This window comes from Adiantum capillus-veneris, chromosome 18 (genome assembly GCF_014529385.1).
Source record: "Adiantum capillus-veneris isolate H3 chromosome 18, ASM1452938v2, whole genome shotgun sequence".
NCBI classification, from domain to species: domain Eukaryota; kingdom Viridiplantae; phylum Streptophyta; class Polypodiopsida; order Polypodiales; family Pteridaceae; genus Adiantum; species Adiantum capillus-veneris.
This window is the reverse complement of record NC_140948.1, coordinates 91,584,361-91,590,735: the sequence shown is the minus strand read 5'-3', so window position 1 is coordinate 91,590,735 and position 6,375 is coordinate 91,584,361.

Sequence of the window (6,375 nt, the reverse complement as noted above, 5' to 3'; positions counted from 1 at the left end):
TAATAAAAAAGTGATTTTCATCCATCTACATAGTTACCGGCTTATCGATTAATCACTATGCTACCTAGAGAGAGAAAATTCTATTAATCATGCACTAATCACTAATTAAGGATGATGAATGGCTGATAATTCAGCTATGGTGTGATGATTACGTAATAGAATATGGTTAAAGAGAAATTAGAGAGTAATTATAGAGAATTACGACTAGGAATAAGCATAATAGACGAGAAATTTAGATGGTAATGAAAAAGGATTTGCAGAAAGCATTAATTAAACCGTGGTTACCGTGATTAAGGGTTGATAATCCTCTCGATTCTCTGATTTAATCGAGCTTCTTGAGGTGAGAATTCGACAGCACCTCCCTCCTTGCTTCTTCTTCAAAGGATGTGTGTACCGGCAGCACCTTCCCAAGGCGTGTGTGTGCACTGGCCTTTAACTAGGCTCCTACAGGCTGAAAATCGACTAGCCCTGCTATAACTAGCATCTGGAGGAGCACTCAGTCTCTGCATTGGCAAGTCTAGTTCCCTTACCCACCAAGTGTCAGGTTGGCTAGGTTAACTGGCTCTAAGACTTAGTTTCTGGCTTGGCAGCTTTCCCAGGACTCCCACAAGGACAAAGGGCGCCCCCTAGCTGCTAAAGCTGATATGGAGTGGCCTGGGACCTGTTCCCACACAGTCCCGGGCTCCGGTGCCTTCCCGCTCAATTTTTGGAAAAATTGATTTTAGGCTAAAACGGGTTATACGAGTCGGATTTTGATGCCGTAAATTGCTATATGGAGCTCTAACTAAGGCGTACTGGCCTGAGTACCTACCATATTTAGCATCCCCCGGGGTCCGAAAATGCATTTTTTTCAAATTCGGGGTACGGGTGCAGTTTTTTGAGACGATCAAAACTAGACGGGTCGGGTGACTAAAAACTTACTATTTTTGGATTTTTTTTTCAAAAATTATTTTAATTCACATTTGGGAGCTTTAAAAAATTCTAAACATCATGGCACTGACAGAATTTAGAAAACTGCTAAAACTTGATTGTTGCCCACTTTGACTGCAATTATTGGCTCCACTGTGTCTTCATCCAACTTCGTCAGTCGAATGGCATTGATTCGCAATGGTGCTCCACTTTGTTGTTGTTGTCGCAGAAGTCTTGTTTTTGCAATGCGTTCCTTTGCTTCTGCCTGAGCTTCCTCTCGTATTCGCTGTTTTTCCTTCATTCGTTGTTTTCCTTGATGCATTTGTTGGAGCATCTCCTGTGTGAGTGGTAGATGATATTTCTTCAGTCGACATCCACTAATCCAGTTCGGCATTTCTTCACCTGCTAATGTAGCAAGTTTGACAGCTCCACTTTGTGATACATCACTAATCACAAAGGGTCCCATCCATCGCTTTTTAAGTTTCTTGGCATGTTGCTTCAAAGTATAAACAAGTACGTAATCACATGTTTTTCAAAGAATTCTTTTTGTCTTTTCTTTTTAGCATAGATTGAAGCTACAGCTCTCAAGCGTAGTTCATTTAGCTTTTCAAGATCATCTATTCTTGAAGAGAGCTCATGCCCTGTCCATTCTAAGTGTTTTGCTACTCGTAGAGTTGGAATTAACAACTCTATGGGTAGTATAGCATTTAGGCCAAACACCATGTTGTACGGTGTTGTTCCTATCGATGTTTTGTAAGCTACCATGTATGCCCATAGTGTTGAGTGTAGCTGCTGATCCCAATCTGTTCTTGATTCTGACACTATTTTAGTGAGAACCGTGCATAGTGTTTTATTTGTGGCCTCAGCTTGTCCATTGGCCTGTGGATGGTATGGAGCAGATTTCCTATGTATGACCATGAATTCCTCTAGGAGATATTCAATGACTTCATTGAGAAAATGTGTCCCACGGTCACTGACAATTTCTATTGGTAATCCGTATCGTACAAAAACATTCTCATACAAAAATTGTGCAGTGGTGCGTGTATCTGCCTTTTGTGTTGCCTTGGCTTAGACCCATTTTGTGAGATAGTCCATAGCCACAATGATATATTGGGTATGGGTGCGATATACAGGGGGTGAGATAGGTCCTAGAAAATCAATGCCCCATTTTGCAAATGCTCTTGCTCCCATCATTGGCCGTAGTGGCATCTCAACTCTTTTTATTGTCAACGCACTAAGGCGTCACAACGCTTTACAAACTCTTCATCATCCATGTGCAATGTAGGCCACCAAATTCCTGCAGTTAAGATAACTTTTGACGTCTTATCGCCCGAAAAATGGCCTCCACTTATTCCGCTATGTGCATGTTCTAGAATCAGCAGGTGTTGGAGGCTCGCCATAGCATAGGCAATCTCCCACAAATCTATCAATCCGGAGAGAGAGAGAGCATGACCCGGCTAGGGCTTGGAGGCATCACACAAAGAATGTGCGAGAGCGTCATCGGATGCAAAGATTGAGAGGATTCAAGAGCGTGCATCCTCCAATGCAAATAGGAATTCCCAAATCAACTAATGCTAATCGCACATCAAGCATCCATTTCAAGCAATCATCTACACACATCAAGCAACGAAGTGAAACACACTAATCTTGGAATCTCTCAAGCACAACTCTAATTACATGCATTGACGATTAAGCACACAAGATCGCATTCAAGTCGGGCACCCCAATCATGCCCATCATGGTGTCCAAATCAAGTCACACATAATCAAATTAAGCTCAAGGCTTCTTAAACCTACACACACACACAAGCACACCATTAGAGGACAACTCTAATCCCTCAATCACGAGTATGCCCACTCCACTTAATCGAGAGAGTTAGATAAGGACTCCACTAATCGGAGTAGCTTAGCATAAGTAAGAGTTATATTAGAGAAGATCAACACTTCAAAACAATGAAGGAAAGTAGATAAACATGATTGACAACATAATGAAGACTAGATTAATTAAGAGAGGATTACACTAATTACATGTGATTAGCACTAGCCTTCTAAGCATGGACATTAAGCTCAAAGGCTATGCCATCAAGACCTCCTCTAGGGAGAGAGTTCTCAAAAGGACCCCACTCAAGAATGACCTCTCATTAAGCATAGGGCTCTTTTATAGCTTTGGGCCTCAAACCCTTCAACTATGGGATAAAGTGAGCTCTCTAGCTTAGACTCATACAACTTTGGAACTCCTAAATGAGCCCAAGCCCTATACAATGAAAAGTAAATATTGTGCACTATGGCACATTTCCATATCTTGGTGCATAATTGGTGTAGCCGTTAGCCGCTTCTAACACTCTCCCCTTCCTAATTTGGCGCACATCCTCGTGTGCCGGTGAAGCAAGACACGGTGACATGGTAGAAAGCAAGTCCAAGGAAGAAATGTTGAGCTGCAAAACATAATAACAAGTAATGAGCATCAAAGGCCACCAATAATGAATAAAACATGAAGCATAAATGAACAATCATGCAAAGTGAGTTTTTGCTTCTAAAAGATGGGTTAATCATAGTCAAAAACTAGACAACATAAAGCAAAAAAATACTCACACTATTGTGAAGATTAAACCACTTGAAATTTCAGTTTTATGCATGAAACACAAGCAATCAATTATGACCCTATGCTAATGCAAGTTCATAAACCTACTAGCCTAAAAACTATGTGAACAATCTTAATAAATCATTCAAGTTTATCATGTCTATGGGCTATAAAAAAGCTCCTAATCTATTAGTACATTGTCAAAGTTTTTTGAAGCTCATGGAAGTTTTGATTTAGTCATTCATTGAAAAATTAAAGCACAATCACAAGGCTACCACCCCAAGGTAAGTCTAGGTGTGACTTTCAACTCCTTGAACCCTCAAGAAGGTGTTCCAAAAGCCTACTAGCTTACCAAGGCGACGGCTAACCCCTATCAGCCCAGGGCATCGGTTTAGGGCCTTGACCAAGCGAGCCAAGGTGTTTCCCCTCGCCTACCAAGTGCCAATAAGGCGCTAGGCCTCACACAGACACATCATAACATAGAATTTTTATTTTCATGTGCCTTAGTAGCATTTTTGCTACTTTTTTTGGGCACTTCTTTGCTTCATGGTTCATTTTTTAGCGCATTTTTATTGCTTCCTTTATGAGAACTAGTGGCAATTGGACTAAAAAAGATTAAAGCCTAATTATAGCCCTAGGTCATGACAAAAGTTAATGGGATATTAAAACTATCACTAAGTATTTAGGACTAGCAGGAAGTGAACCTACATTAACCTAAGGTCAAGGCTAACTACCTATGATTAACATACATAAAACCTAATTTTTTGTGAGTTAATTTTCACAAAGTAGGGTGTTGAAACTTTACAATGTCTAGCTTTCTAACATGAAAATACCATAGCTTAGAAGCAAAATTTCACTTAAACCAAGCAATATAATGGAGATATGAACAAGGAGGAAAATCATGGAAGGATTACATCTATTCATGCTCTTTGTACATCTTTGAGCAAGCATCCTTTGTGTAGAGAAGTCTCTTGATCTTTTTATTTGCAAAAGAAGCTTTTTGAAGCTAAGTGTAAACACAAGCTACAAAAGCCAATTATTGAAATCCAAAAGCACACAAAAAACATTAATGAAAACCTAAAGCTAGGGTCTTGCATACCCGAATTTGCCAAAGGGAAAAAACACAAGGGTAAAAAATGCCTTTGGTTAAGCACATGATGCTCTAATGTAGCAAATTTATTCATAGACATCAACCATGAGAGAAAAAATGAGCTTCTACATAAGCAAATAGTGCAATTTCAACCATCTCTCATGCATGGTTCAAAGTTGATTAGTTTCTAGCTCACTTGAAGTATGGAAAAAAACAATACAAGAGCTGAAACATAATGCAACTTTGATGAAATGAAGTGCCTCTCGACAGCCAAATTTTACAATTTAAAGCTTTCCAAAAAGTTGGCTAACAACTAGCTCAATTGACAAAAATTGCATTTTTAGTGTGATCTTTGAGCTAGAGATGACTGCAACTCAATGAAATGAAAATGAATGGCTCTTACTAGCCAAAGTATGTACTTTAAAAGCTCAAAAAGTTGGCTAAACACTAGCTCAAATGGAAACATTTTAACTTTTGACCAAGCTATGAGCTAGCGTTACAACTTTAATCCAATCATTTGGAATGGCTCTAATTAGCCAAATTTTGCAATATTGCAATGATGACCCCTTCTTGGATCATTTGGAATCACACACCTGCCCACATCCCTTCAAAACAACTCAAATTATTAGTGCTATACATGCATATGGTCAACATAATACAAGCACTACAAATGTCATGTTCAATCACAAATTGTGCGATTGCTGTCTCTTGATCTTTCAACACACTCGAATTTTGTGCTATGCAAGGTTTTGCATTTAAAGTAAGCACTAGAAATGTACAATGAATGCGAGGTCCAACTTTTAGTGATCTCTTTTTGCTATCAAGAAGCTCAATTTTAGTGCTTTCCCATGATTTTTTCATTCAATTTCAAGCACTAAAAGGTACAAGCAACAATGTCCAGCCCAGAACTTTCTTTTAGTGCAAAGAAAGGTTTTTCAATTATGCCACATACTAGGCTTATGCTCAAGACAAAATTTGTGCAATTAGCGTTCATTAATGCATAGAAGTGTTCCCACGATCATCACACATAATTGATGCTTGTGTGTTTGCTCTCATGTAGCAAGTTTTTATTTTTTTATTTTTTATACATTGCAAGAGTGAGATTTCATCATAATGTGATATGCAATGTCTAATTCATGCTCTCAAGATCAAAGGTCTACACAAAACATGGTGTGAGTCAAAAATTAAATGAGTGACGCACATGATTCTTTTGAACGCCACATTTTCATATATTTCAATGTTTTGTAATGCTCAATGCTCATGGAAGTCCTACACAAAAATCGCTTTGAGCCGTAGGGTATGTGATCCTAGCCATCCTTGCTAGCCTAACCTTCAACACAAGAGAAAGATTTTACTCCTTTCAGAACCTTTGTTGCCTTAATCATAATCAATGTACCCATTGTATCAAATGAAAGGGAAAAGATCTCGTGGGAGCTTCCTCTTTTGCCTGAGAATGAAAAAAATTCATTTTTAGTTTTCTTTTTGTTTCTGTTCTGTAGCAAATGTGGTAGTGTGAGTATGGATGCTCTTAAAGACCTCAAATGTAGGCTCGTTAGGATTTAGCAGGGTTCATTTGATTAGACCCTGCAGCGGCAATACAACGGGTATCTCCGGATTTGCAGCACAGTAGCCTGAGCACCGAGCAGCGTGTTTGTGTGATGCTATCATATCCCAAGGCGGTGCTTCATGAGTTGGTGGAGCCCGGAGCAGGAGGGTGATGATGCTGACCTTGATGTCATTGGCGAGCAGTTGCAGTCGAAGAAAGTGGGGCAATGGCTCATAGGCGGGCAACACGA